This window comes from Rhinopithecus roxellana, chromosome 13 (assembly GCF_007565055.1).
Source record: "Rhinopithecus roxellana isolate Shanxi Qingling chromosome 13, ASM756505v1, whole genome shotgun sequence".
Classification (NCBI taxonomy): domain Eukaryota; kingdom Metazoa; phylum Chordata; class Mammalia; order Primates; family Cercopithecidae; genus Rhinopithecus; species Rhinopithecus roxellana.
Window position 1 is genome coordinate 12180506 of NC_044561.1, and position 14214 is coordinate 12194719.

The 14214-nt window shown below is 49.2% G+C and overlaps 1 protein-coding gene across 1 annotated transcript in view; it reads left to right on the plus strand.

The window, feature by feature from the left end:
• The first annotated feature begins 5560 nt into the window (after positions 1–5560).
• The window catches only part of LOC115892750 (unconventional myosin-XVIIIb-like), a 59164-nt gene continuing 50510 nt past the window's right edge, over positions 5561–14214 (plus strand). Inside the window, exon 1 of the mRNA XM_030914530.1 lies at positions 5561–5695. The gene's annotated coding sequence lies outside the window, so the exon portion shown is untranslated. The remainder of the gene's footprint in view (positions 5696–14214) is intronic.

The following is a 14214-nucleotide window of genomic DNA, read 5'->3' on the forward strand; positions in this document are numbered from 1 at the left end:
CAGGATTCCTGCAGTAGACGGTGAAGGAAGAGAACAAAGAGCTCAGAGACGTCAGCACACTTGAGGGGACATAATAAATAAGGCCACACTAGGGGCCCAGGACACATGAAGGCCACCAAGAGAGAGGGCACCCGCATTGCTGAGAAGTTTAGTGGTGACTCTCCCCTGCAGACAGCACCAGTGGTGGAAAAGCCTTTTACAGACCTAAATGCAGTCATTCAGTCATTCAACAAACATCCAGTGGGCATGTACTACGGGCCATGTGGACTGGAAACAGTCAGAAGGATACGAATCCCATTTTACAGAGGGGAACCTGAGGCCCAGGGAGGTGAAGCCACTTTCCCAAGTCACATGGTGATGGCTGGGATGGGGACCGGCTCCAAAGCCCACACCCTTTAGCCCATATCCAGAGCTCTGTGCAGACATCCTACCTCCTGCTTAGGGCAGAGAGTGGGCTTCAGCGGGGCTTCCTCTGCGTCTCTTCCACTTCCACACTCCCGGCTGCAGTCCATTGTTCACTCATTACTTTGTTCACCAGAGATTCCACGAGCACCTACTCAATGCCAGGAATGAACCAGGAGACTAGAGACTGCTGGAGGATAGACAGATAGACAGACATCTAGGGAAAGCACGATGTAGGACTAGGTCTTCAGACACTCGCTCTAGTCCAGTTTGCATGCAATTGGTTATTCATTCCATGAACATGACGAAGCATTTACTGTGCACCAGCCTCAAGAGACACAGAGACAGTTTCTCTTCATTGCTACAGGGCTGGTGGCACACAAGTAGGGCTGGTGGCACACAAGTAAGGCCCCTGTAGTGGTCACATAGATGGATTTTCATGATTGTTGTACACACAAGCACACATAGGCCTGTTCTCCAGTTTATCAACAGACACATCCATGCACATCCATGCACATGTATTCACAAGCTTCCATGCTCACTGTACAGTCATATCCTAACCATGGGCACACAGGACAGCTTCTGTCTCTCTCTGTCTATGCCTGTCTCTGTCTCTGTCTCTCTTACACACACACACACACACACACACGCACACACACACAGAGTAGCTCCCCCTTAAATGAGGGGAATACTTTCCAAGCCCCCCAGTGGATGTCTGAAACTGTGGATAATACTGAACCGCCCTATAAACTATGTTTTATCCTTTATATACATGCCTATGATAAAGTTTAATTTATAAATTAGGCACAGTAAGAGATTAATAACAATAATGTCAACAATTATAACAATATACCTGTACTGTAATAAAAGTTACATGAATGTGCTCTCTCTCTCTCTCAACATCTTAATGTTCTATACTCACTGATAGTTGGATGGTGGTTGACTGCAGGTAACTGGAACCTTGTAAAGTGAAACCATGGATGAAGGGGGACTTGTACACCCACATGGCTCCCTGATAGCCATGGAGATGACAATGACCCTGGAATGATAGAGATCAGGTGGCAGCACTCATCCTAGTGAGTGGCAAGGTGGGAGCGGCTCACAAGACTCATGGAGATGATTAATAGAATGTAACATCCCAAGTGCAGAATAGATGGGCCGCCAACAAGGGTCCACTCCATTTGTACCATTAAAACATTAAGGATGGGCTGGGCATGGTGGCTCATGCCTGTAATCCCAACATTTTGGGAAGCGGAGGTGGGAGGATCACTTGAGGCCAGGGATTCAAGACCAGCCTGGGCAACATCGCCAGACCCCATCTCTACCAAAAAGCTAGAAAAATTAGCTAGGTGGTGTGGTGTGTGTCTGCAGTCCCAGCTATTTGAGAGGCCAAGGTGGAAGGGTCACTTGAGGTAAGGAGTTTGGGGCTTCAGTGAACTGTGATCAGGCCACTGTGTTCCAGCCTGGGTGACAGAGTGAGACTCAGACTCCAAGAACATTAAAAAAAAAAAAAAAAAAAAAAATAGAGGCCAGGCGCTGTGGCTCACACCTGTAATCCCAGAACTTTGGGAGGCGGAGGCGGGCAGATCACCTGAGGTCAGGAGTTCAAGACCAGCCTGGCCAACATGGTGAAACCCTGTCTGTACTAAAAAATACAAAAATTAGCCGGGCATGGTGGCAGGTGCCTGTAATCCCAGCTACTGAGGAGGGTGAGGCAGGAGAATCACTTGAACCCAGGAGGCGGAGGTTGCAGTGAGCCAAGATCGTGCCACTGCATTCCAGCCTGGGGGACAAGAATGAGACTTCGTCTCAAAAAAAAAAAAAAAAAAAAATTAGGGATGATCAAGTGACAGAAGTCAATTGTCCATATAAAATGTCACAATCCCTTGGCTGTTTGGTGGATCCAGAACTCCTTAACCTAAGGAGAGACCAAATCCCCAGGGGAAAGGAAGAACAGCAACCCCATGGCAGGTGTGTAAAGTGATGATTCCCTTGGTCTTTGCCCAAACACACAGCCACTTGAACTGTCCTGACACCCAACAGAATGGCACCATGATCCACTCTTTCCACAGCACCACAATCCACTCTTTCCATGGTACCACGATCCACTCTTTCCACAGCACCACGATCCACTCTTTCCACAGCACCACGATCTACTCTTTCCACAGCACCACGAGCCACTCTTTCCACGGCACCACGAGCCACTCTTTCCCACGGCACCACAATCCACTCTTTCCCACGGCACCACGATCCACTCTTTCCACAGCACCACGATCCACTCTTCCCATGGCACCACGGTCCACTCTTTCCACGGCACCACGAGCCACTCTTTCCACGGCACCATGATCCACTCTTTCCCACGGCACCACGATCCACTCTTTCCATAGCACCATGACCCACTCTTTTCATGACACTATGCCAACTGGATCAGATGAGCCCAGAGCAGCCGGTTCTCTGGATGCCTTGATAAGAAAGCCTCCACTTTCTCATCTTTTCCCCCTGCTTAGGGAATGAAACCTGGAGACTGGACAATAAATGCTCAGCTGGGTTACAAAATCTTGCTTACAAGGGCTGCCCTAAATCACAGTGTGCTCAAGGTAATAATTGGTCATCTTGTGTAGCAAAAATTCACCCACCACAGGTACCAGGTGAATGGAGCAAACACATGCCATGTTGACTCCCTGGGAACAGATAGTTCCCTTCAAGTCAACAAAACCATCACTGCAGGTCATGGCTTATAGAGAGCCCCAGCCCTGGGCCCGGAGAATCACTTCTGCATGTCAACTCTACCACTTCAGACCAACAGTGTCGGAAAGATAGCAAGGACAGAAAAGCACAGGAGCCGATGGTTCAGAACCTGTAATGCAAAGGGCAGGGCAAGGGAGGTTCATGTTTCAATGTCAAATGATCTAATACAAACTGGAGAAAACAGCTCACCAGGACCTGTCTCCAATTCTTCCCCTGGTGCGGCCTAAATGTCCCATGCCGCTCTCCCCGGGGGGCCCCAGGGACTCCTCCTCAACCTCATGTATATTGTATTTTCTTTCTTTTCCTTTTTTTTTTTTTTTCAAGATGTAGTTTTGCTCTTGTTACCCAGGCTGGAGTGCAATGGCACGATCTCTGCTCACTGCAACCTCTGCCTCCTGGGTTCAAGCGATTCTCCTGCCTCAGCCTCCTGAGTAGCTGTGATTACAGGCACCCACCACCATGCCCAGCTAATTTTTGTATTTTTAGTAGAGACGGGAGGGGGGGGGGGTTTCACCATGTTGGCCAGGCTGGTCTCGAACTCCTGACCTCAAATGATCCACCTGCCTCAGCCTTCCAAAGTGCTGGGATTACAGGTGTGAGCCACCATGCCTGGCCTAGACTGCCATTTTCTAAGCAGCCTTCCCTTAGTGTTTCAATGAACTTCTGATTGAATGCTAATTTTCAAGACCTCGGCGGAAGTGAGTACTTTGGGAAAATATTGCTCGATGAGCTCTGGGGAAAGGAGGAGCAGCACCACATTGTAGTAGGATGAGCTGCAGACAAAACTCCTCAGACACCGGATTAAAGAAGGAAGAGGTTTTTATTCGGCCGGGAGCGTTGGCAGATTCGCGTATTAAGAGCCGAGCTCCCCGAAGACGGAGCTCCTGGCCCTTTTAAGGGCTTACAACTCTAAGGGGTTCCACGTGAAAAGGTCATGATAGATTGAGAGCACATGTGGTTAGAGTTGGTGGAGGGGTGGGGGAGTTAATCTTTTAACCTCAGGTCTGGTCATCAGTGGTACCGGCTGGTCTTGCCACTGATTTCATTCCTATTGTTTTTCAACTTTTACTTCCTCCTCCTCTTCAGAGACAGGAGACAGTAAAAGAAATAGCTTCTCTCCTCAACACAGCAATTATTGAAACAATTCTCACAGGATCTATATCATGCTGGGGTGATTGTGGTCTTTGGAACCAGAAAGACTTGGATTTGAGTCATGACTCTACCCTTCACTGGCTGCATGGACCTGCATGCATTATCTAATTTATTGAAGTCTGTAATTTTCTTCTTTTAGGCAGTGGACAAAACATTTTTTTTTTTTTTTTTTTTTTGTATTTTTGAGATGGAGTCTCACTCTTGTTGCCCAGGCTGGAGTACAATGACACAATCTCGGCTCACTGCAACCTCCGCCTCCTGGGTTCAAGCCATTCTCCTGCCTCGGCCTCCCGAGTAGCTGGGACTACAGACACCCACCACCACACCCCAGCTAATTTTGTTTGTTTGAGACGAAGTCTAGCTCTGTCACCCAGGCTGGAGTGCAGTGGCGCGATCTCGGCTCACTGCAAGCTCCGCCTGTAGCTGGGACTACGGGCATCTGCCACCACGCCCGGCTAATTTTGTGTTTGTATTTTTAGTAGAGATGGGGGGGGGGGTCAACGTGTTAACCAGGATGGTCTCGATCTCCTGACCTGCTGATCTGCCCACCTCGGCCTCCTAAAGTGCCCGGGATTACAGGCGTGAGCCACCGCGCCGGGCCCGAAGCACTTTTTTATAGCACCTGGTTTTCTATTGGGTTTAAGATTGTTTCCTCTAGGGCTCGCACAGTCTGGGTTTGAATTCTGGCTCTCCATGGCCTTGGGCAAGCTGGTTAATGTTTTGTGCCTCAGTTTCCCCACTCGTAAAGTGGGGCTGGGGAAAAGCCCTACCTCATAGGCAATATTAAGTGAGTTCATGAAAGCTCTCGGTGCCTGGCCTGCGATAACCACTACCTAGACATTAGGTAGGTTTACATACACTGGTTGTTTACCAAGATACAACAGCATTCAAATTATTTTCTTCCAGAGTCCACCGGGAATGTAGAACCGGCCAGCTCTCGTCCTCAAACAGTTCCTGCAGCCTCTGGTTATCTGTGTGGGCAGAGGCGGGACTGTGGGTGTGTGGCCTGCCCTGGGACAGGGATGACGAGAGAGCATGTGCTTGTGTCCGGAGCTGTCCCCTTCCCTGCTCAGGGGCCACCAAATATGTCCATGGTCTCGGCTGCCTGGTCAACGGCCACCCCGGGCTGCCGTCTCCTGGCCAGACCTGGAGCTCACAAGTTAATTTTAGAAATGACTGGTCGACTCAGCTGCTGTGATCACATTGGCCCAGAAGGAGGGTGGGGGGAGGACGGGCCGGGGAGGGGCAGTAAGGGAAGGGATGTGTGTCGGTGTGTGTGGAGGGGGTGCTCCTTCGCTCCTGCTTTCCCGGCTTGGTGGGGTCCCTTCGCGGCCACCCGGGGAGACGTCTTAGGCAGTCGTGGTTCCTGTGATCTGTGTCCTCTTTGCAGAAGGTACTATTGGGCTGGGTTTTAGACGGGCACCTTGCGAGCTGATCAGCAAGTTTTAATTTTCCGGAATGTGCTGTTGGGGGCTGCGGTGGCAGGCCTCCAGTCTTTTGGGCTATTTTAGGCCTTTCTGGTGTTGAGAGCTTCCGAGGCCTGATTCCTTTGCTGGTTGCCCGTGCTGCTCACTTTGAAAACCAGAGTGTTTCTGTGGAAGGATTTTAGAACAAAATGCTGGGGCAAATGGGCATTTTTAAGAATCACTCTCCTCAGGCCCCAGCTGTTCGCTAATAATTTTTTTTAACGTGTTTGGAGTCATGAGTTAATCTCCACTGTGAATCTTTGCCCGCAGACGTCAGGTTTTATATTTTTCCTCAACTACCAGTAATTTCTGCTTAACTGGTATTCAGTTACGGTCAGGGAAGAGTTAGGCTTCCCCTTTCATGTTTTCAACCCTGTTGGGTCGAAACGTTACTTTTAATGTTCTTTTTTAAACTGCAAATTAAGCATGTATGAGTGTTGGGAGAAGGGCGATGGAAGTTCATGGCCGAAGGTTTCAATTTCATGCCACCTTCCTTGAGCTCTGAGGGAAGGTGTCTTATTTGGCTCCCGGGTTAGCAGGCATTTCTTTGAATGAAGAAGATTCACAGGTCTCAGTGGCCCCGTAGTGGAGCAGAAGGGGGCTATGCTTTGACATGGAGCTCTCTCCCAGGAGACCAGAAGCCCTCACCAGCTACAGCCCTCTGGGCTGCTACTTTCCTGCAGCTTTCCCATGGAGGAGGCCAGGGGTGGGGAGGTCTGGAGTAGGGAGCCCAGTCAGCTCCCAGTTGCCTCCAAGCTGCCCAGTCTGGCCTCAACCCGCAGGTGTGGGGTCCTGGGCTTCTATCCTGTAGGGCCTGGAAAACAAGGCTGTTACTTTCACTTTGTGGAGGTCCAAAAAGATGCTGCCTCATTCAGTGCACCAGCTCATGGAGGCTGAGTGTCGCACTAGGGCTTCTAGACTCCAGCAAGCATAATGGTTCCCTTGGGTGCTGTACCCATTGCTGACCTAAGTTCTATTCTCCTGTGCCTGGGTACCATGTCCAGTGTGTACCATGGGAAAAGAGAGGGGTCTATATACTCTTAGGCTATGCATGAGTTCTAGAAAATAATAGTGGAGAGGAGAGAGAGAAAAGAAGAAAGAGGAGGAGGAGAAGGAGAAGAAGAGAAGGATAAAGAGGAAAAAAGGGAGGAGGAGAAAGAGAAGAAGGAGGAGGAGAAGAACGGCAAAGGAAAAGGCCAAAAGAAGAGGCCAAGGGGTGGAGGAGGGAGGAGAAGGAGGAAGAGGAGGAGGAGAGGGAGGCTCCTGGTCTCCTGGCTTTTGAAGCGCTGCATGTTACCAATCAGCAAATATTTGGTGTCACCTGCCTCCAGGCCTTGTCACTTTGAATATCCTAGTTTGGACTCTGTAACCTTGGATGAGTCCTCTCCCCAGTCAGAACTTAGTTTCTCCTTCTAAAACCTGAGGGGGCTGGGCTAGACCACCTCTGAGATCTTTCCTAGGATTCAGCATCCAGGAAGGTGTTTCTTGAACTGACGGTCGTTGACGACCTACCCCTCAGACTCATGTGGGGCAAGGAATGTGGTGGGGGTCGGGGGGTGTTTTAAAATGCAGGTTCCTGGGCTCATCCTAGACCTATTGAACAGTCTTGGGGGAAGAGTCCCAGAAATCCACAGATTTTTAAACCTCACAGGTGGTTCTGGTGCCCACCCAAATTGGAGAAGAGCTTTTCCTTTGACCCGAGCTAACCAAACCACAGAAGGCTGTTGCTCAGCACCTGCCCTGTCAAAACTCATGGAATTTCCATGTTTCACAAACAAGGAAAACTTGCACAGCACTTTATTAGGGTCTGACTATTGCAAAGATTTTATTGGGCAGGTGTTGCTCCAGGGAAAAGATCAGGACTTTCTGTGACATTCTGAGGTGAGAATGGAGGGCCCCAAAGCTGAGCAGAACCACTTCCAGCCCCAAGATAGGGACGTGGGACTGCGAGCCTACAAGGTTATGGTGAGACGGCCCTTCGCTGGGTCCTGGTAGATACAAACAACAGTCTGAATGGCCCATTTGAAGCACACGGTTAGCTGCTGTGGTGTGTGACATATCTTTCATATTTAAACAAAGCGGCCGGGCGTGGTGACTTGTGCCTGTAATCCCAGCACTTTGGGAGGCTGAGGTGGGTGGATCAAGAGGTCAGGAGATCGAGACCATCCTGACTAACACGGTGAAACCCCATCTCTACCAAAAATAGAAAAAATTAGCTGGGTGTGGTGGTGGGTGCCTGTAATCCCAGTTATTTGGGAGGCTGAGGCAGAAGAATGGCATTACCTGGGAGGTGGAGCTTGCAGTGAGCCGAGATCACGCCACTGCACTCCAGCCTGGGTGACAGAGAAAGACTCTGTCTCAAAAAAAAAAAAAAAAAAAAAAAAAAAAAAAATTAAAGTGAAATTAAATTATTTGAAAAATGGGGGAGGTGGGTTTGAGACCAGGGAGAATCCCCTCCCCTCCAGAGTGCTCCCAAATCCAACCCCTCCTATTGACAGATGGTGCAGCTAAGGCACAGAGAGGGAAAGCCACTTGTTCAAGGACACACAGCCCTGCAGCAAGAGCATTGGGCTAAGATCAGCCCCTGCTGTCATGGCTGGTGTTCAGGGAGCAACCAGGTGCTTCTTATGTTAGAAATAATAAATCCACCATATTATCCCCCCACCAAGACCTTAAGGAAAGGATAAACTTCAGCTCTTGTTTGAATGGGGGCGGCAAAAATAAGTTGCATCTTATTTTATTTTTATTTTGAAACAAGGGCTGGCTGTGTCACCCAGGCTGGAGTGCAGTGGCACAATCTTGGCTCACTGCAACCTCTGCCTCCCAGGTTTAAGCCATCCTCCCATCTCAACCTCCTGAGTAGCTGGGACTACAGGAGTGCACCACCACGCCTGGCTAATTTGTATACTTTTTGTAGAGACGGGGTTTCACCATGTTGCCCAGTCTGGTCTCGAACTTGTGAGCTCAAGTGATCCACCCACCTCAGCCTCCCAAAGTGTTGGCATTACAGCCGTGGAACCACTGCGCCTGGCAGACTATGAACTTTATTACACAAACAAGGGCCTTGGACATCAAGGTAGAGTTCTTTCTCTCTGACACACACACACACCACATTCAGTATGAAGGATCCAGAGACACCATTAGCTTCATATGAATCTCTCTCCCACAGCATGACTCATCCAGCTTCATCAATTTCCCTATCTGCTTCTTTTTCACTGTGTTTCTCCCTGATGCTGATTTACTTTTAAGAATTGTAGTTTCTGACAACAGAGGAAAGATCCTCAAGAATCGGCAAAGTGAGTTTACCACTTGGCCAGTGCTCATGCATAGGGTAGCAGGAATTTCACGGTTCAGGGTTTCAAGCGAATTTTTCTCTGCCTGTAAAAGACGGAATGCATTTTCAGCTGTTTCTTGGGTACCAGCTGGGGTTTGAGTTTCAATTTCATGGAGGGCAGCTGGATTAACTGCTGTGTTGAGGGAGAGATGCTTGCTTGATGGGATTAAATGTGTCATTCACGCTTAATATTCCAGTGAGCTTGGGTGTGAGCTATTAGCCCCATTTTGCAGGCCAGGAAGTAAGATTTGGAGCCTGGAGTGACCCCAGGTTATGCAGGGTGAAATAAAAGCAAGACTCAATACCTTCCTGCTAGAGACTGTTCAGCCTAATGTAATAAACAACATCTGCTGAGATAATAAATTGTGTGGCATTGTTTCACAGGGACAGATAAGAAAGCTTTTTCACGTTCATTACCTCATTTAATCCACTGGTGATCAAGGCAGGGTAGCGATACAGTCCCAGCTTTATAGAGGAGGAAACTGAGCATCAGAGAGGTTTAGTGACTTGCTTTGCTGCTTGTTTTTCTGCCAACAGTGGATGACTCGTCTTTTCAGTTCTTTCTCTGTTACATCTAGTTATTATTCAAAGCAAAGATGATGTTACCCTCTTCTCTTGATGCTCCTTCCCATTTGACAGGATTTTTCCAGACCAGGGTTCTAGACCAGTGTCAGCGTAGACACTATTGACATTTGGGTTGCATATCTCTTTGTTGTGGACCTGTCATGTGCTTGGAAAAATGTGTAGCAGCATCCTTGCCCTTGACCCAGTAGATGCCAGTAGCACCTCCTCTCCAGTTGTGACAACCCCAAATGTCTCTAGGATGTTGCCAAAAATGTCCATCGGTGGGCGCAGTCACCGCTTGGTGAGTTCTGTCCCATAGAACTTTCTGCGATGATAGGAATCCTCTGTATCTGTGCTGTCCAACATGGTAGCCATGAGCCACATGGCTCATACAACTGAGATGCTGAATTTTTGATTTAATTTAGTTAGAATTCATTTAAATGTAACAAGCCACCTGAGGCTAGTGGCTACTGTATTAGTAAAGCTCTAGGTAGCAACACAGTAGTGGATAGAAAATTAGCCCTTTGAGGCCAAGCACGGTGGCTCATGCCTGTAATCCCAGCACTTTGGGAGGCTGAGGCGGGCGGATCACAAGGTCAGGAGATCGAGACCATCCTGGCTAACATGGTGAAAATTCATCTCTACTAAAAATACAAAAAAAAAAAAAAAAAAAAATTAGCCAGACGTGGCGGTGGGAGCCTATAGTCCCAGCTACTCGGGAGGCTGAGGCAGGAGAATGGCGTGAACCCGGGAGGCGGAGCTTGCAGTGAGCCAAGATGGCGCCACTGCACTCCAGCCTGGGCGACAGAGCGAGACTCCATCTCAAAAAAAAAAAAAGGAAAATTAGCCCTTTGGTGGAACACTCAATCCCTAAAATCAGTCAGGGGAACCTGTTGTCAAAAGTCTAACCAGCTTCTTGCTTCATTGTGGGAGGGAAACACTAGGCTGGAAATGGCAAATACTTGGCACAGGTTCCATCCCTAGTCATTCCTACACCCGTGGCAGACATTGCTAGTCAATCACAGCACTCTGTCTTGTTCAGCCCAGGCATAGCTCAGAAAGTTTCTCAATACAACACCCCGGGCAGCCCCCAACTACAGATCACTTGGTGCTGGCAGGTGAAAGAAACATTATTGACCATCCTGGCACTCGGCCACGAGGCCCATCTGTGAGGTCCAGCATCTCATCAGCCTGTAAGAGTGGCCTGATGACTCACCAGGCAGCCAGGAGTGTGTGGCCAGCCTAGGTCAGTGGAGCAACCATGATTCAGAGAGGGGAGAGCCAATGGACTGGAGGAGCTGAGATTTTTTTTTTTTTTCTAATTTCTCAAAGAAACACCCACTGCATGATTTAGCAATGGAGGCTGGCAGGGTGTGGGTGGGGCTACTGGCTGGTCAGCCAGTATGCAAAGCATTTGAAGATTTTAATCTGCCTACGACTGAGTCTGAGTCAACTGGGGACATAGCTGTTGTAAAGGACATGGTAATAACGTCAGTAATGGCTCACTGGCCTACGGAGCATCTAGTACTCAAACCGCTTCATGGGCAAGAAAAACTGTGTCCCTGTTTGACAGATGGAGGAGTTGGTGACCTGAGAGGTTTGACAACAGGGATAGTGAGGCCCCCACTTAGATCTAAGACTTCCAGGGCTGTTGTGGACCCATGGAAGTGAGGGAAGCCTGCTGCGTGTACCCTGGTCAACCCTTTGCAGAGTGAAATGTCCACTTCTGTGGCAGAAGGCAGGTTGGAAAAGCCCCAGGAGACAGTGAACATTGTTCTGAAGAAACTGGGAGCCATGTCCCCTGAGAAAAGGCTGAAGGCGACAGATGAGAAAACTGGGGGCAGATTCCATCATTTCAGTTGGAAAAGGGGTTAACCTCGTTGTTTGTTGTTCTAGAGAGCGGAACTGAGGCCACTGTGTGGCTGTCCTGGGGAGGTAGCTCTCTGAGAAGGAAGAAAAAGCGTCAGACTTTACTCACTGGGACATGAGGACTTTGGTTCTGCTATTGCCGCTGTAGGACCTCCAGAAAGTCACTTCCCTTCCCTGGTCCATGAATGCCAGGATACAGGAGAAGTAGGTTGTATGGCTCTGATTCCAAGGAAGAAACACAATTAGAGCAGACTCCAAATGTCCTATGTGTTAGTGAGCTCCCTGTCAATGGACATGACCAAGAGGGACCTCGTTGACTCTCTATCCAGGAAATTCCCTGTGAAATGAGCTGGGTCTCTGGGGTTTCTCCACGTGTAAAGGCCCCAGGTTCTGATGCTAAGGGGCGTTTCTGGCAGCCTCCACACCTGCTGCTCCCTTCCTGCCATTCTTCATCTTCCCACCCAACCTGCTTTTCTCTTCCTTCCTCTCTCCCTCTTCAACATTTCACTTTCCCTCCATCAGCCTTCCTGCCCTTGTTTCTCACTCATTCCTCTCCCCTTTCTCACCTTCGTGTATTGTTGTGAGCGTGGCCTGAATCCCTGGCTATAGCTGGCTGTGAGACACCTTTACCTTGACTAGGGAGAGGATCTGTGTGCTGGGCAAAGTCCCTTTTCATTATTGCCTGGCTTTTTGGCCACCAAACTCCAGGCTTGGGTGAAGTAGGCTGGACTTTGTATGAATCATGAGTCTCTCTTGTCCATCTATCCTGTGGATGGCAATAGATAGCAGTTATGCACCATTCCCTCCTTCCACATCCAGGGCAGACACTAATAATCAATCAGAGCACCCTTCTTCCACTGAGCCCAGATAAAAGATCAGAGTTGGCCAGGCGTGGTCGCTCACGCCTGTAATCCCAGCACTTTGGGAGGCTGAGGTGGGCAGATTACGAGGTCAGGAGATTGAGGCCATCCTGGTTAACACGGTGAAACCCTGTCTCTACTAAAAATACAAAAAAAAAAAAAAAAAAAAAGTAGCCAGGTGTGGTGCCTGTAGTCCCAGTTACTTGGGAGGCTGAGGTGGGAGAATGGTATGAACCCGGGAGGCAGAGCTTGCAGTGAGCCAAGATCGTGCCACTGCACTCCAGCCTGGGCGACAGAGCAAGACTCCGTCTTAAAAAAAAAAAAGCTAGAGTCCTTCCCATATAACCCACGAGGCAGCCACTATCTGTCTATCAGGATTGATATGTGAGTTAAAACCTACTTCCCCGCTGACTGTATCAGTCAAGGTCCCACTAGAAAACAGCACACTCAACTGGTATCCTGGAGAGCCTTTTTCACGAAAGAACTCTCCCAAGAAATGTGTGCAGGGTTAGCAGAACCAAAAAAGCATGTTGAAGCCCTCAGAGATAAGCAGTGGTGGGAATACCTTACTAGCCTTGGGGCTGTATGAGACAAGAGAGAGGAAGGGTAATTTAGAAACATGGAGATAGCTGGAGTTGGTGGACAGGGACCACTTGAAGGGGGATGTGGTTGTAGATGGAGAAACACAGCAATTGCTAAAACTAGGGCCTGATACAGAGAGGGGGGAGGGTAGAGTGGGAACTAAATACCCTGACCTCTAGTTCCTCTCATATGCAGGTTCTCCCAGAGCCTTCCATTGACCAAACAAGGGGAAGCCAGAGACCAAGAGAGCCTGGGGGTGGGGAGCACAATGCCTAGTGGTAAGCTCCTGGGGCACACAGCAGCCTACCTTGGAGAAGGCATGCCACATGGATGTCAGAGCAGGTAGTCCCGTTCCCATTACTCGGTCCTCTCCTGGGAAGTTCTTTTCCTTCTTGGGGTGAGGCAGATGTAAAGTCAGGGCTATAGTAGGGTGCAGAGGGCTCACTTCAGTGGGGCCATTTGAGGAGTTTAGGAAAAAAACTGTTTACCAAAGTCGGCGCAGAATGCAATGGTAGCGTTAAGGTGACAGCCAGCAAATGACAGCCCACCGCCAGATCCAACTCTCTGCCTGGTTATAAAAATAAAGTCAAATTGAAACAGCCATGCCCATTCATTTACGTACTAAGTATGGCTGCTTTTGAACTGCAAGGGAGGAGCTGAGTCATTGTAACAGAGAACCTACAGGTCTGAATGCTCAGAAGGTTTCCTATCCGGCGCTTTACAGAAAATATTTGTGGCCGCCTCCCTTATGGGATGCTGCAACACTTTGAAGATAGCAACAGTGGAGCTGTTACTTTCCTGGGCCTGACATGTCAGAGGAGGGAGCTGCTGCTGCAACAGGACAGGGGAGAGAGTGGAGAGAGCAGCCTGAAGGCGCCTTTGGAAGACGGAGGCAGGCAACCCATGGTCATCCAGGAAGGGAGAGTGAAGACACAGATGCCCTCTGATCTCCCACTAGTGGATGATTCCCATTAGCTGAACCCACCTGGAAGATGGAAAGCAAGGGAGTCCATTGAAAGAGTCCACAGGGTCAACATCCAGACATAGAGCAAGGTAGAAGAGAGACAGAGGGGAATCTGAAGGTGGTGTCTTCAGTTCTTCCAGCATCCCTTTTTTTCCCTCTGTGTCTGGCCTCCGATATGACCATCAGAGAAACCAGGTGTCAGGCAGTCAGATCATTCCTGCTGAGCATCTAAGCTCCATGCTGGTGTTCTCAGTGGCCAACCCCTCTGCCTGC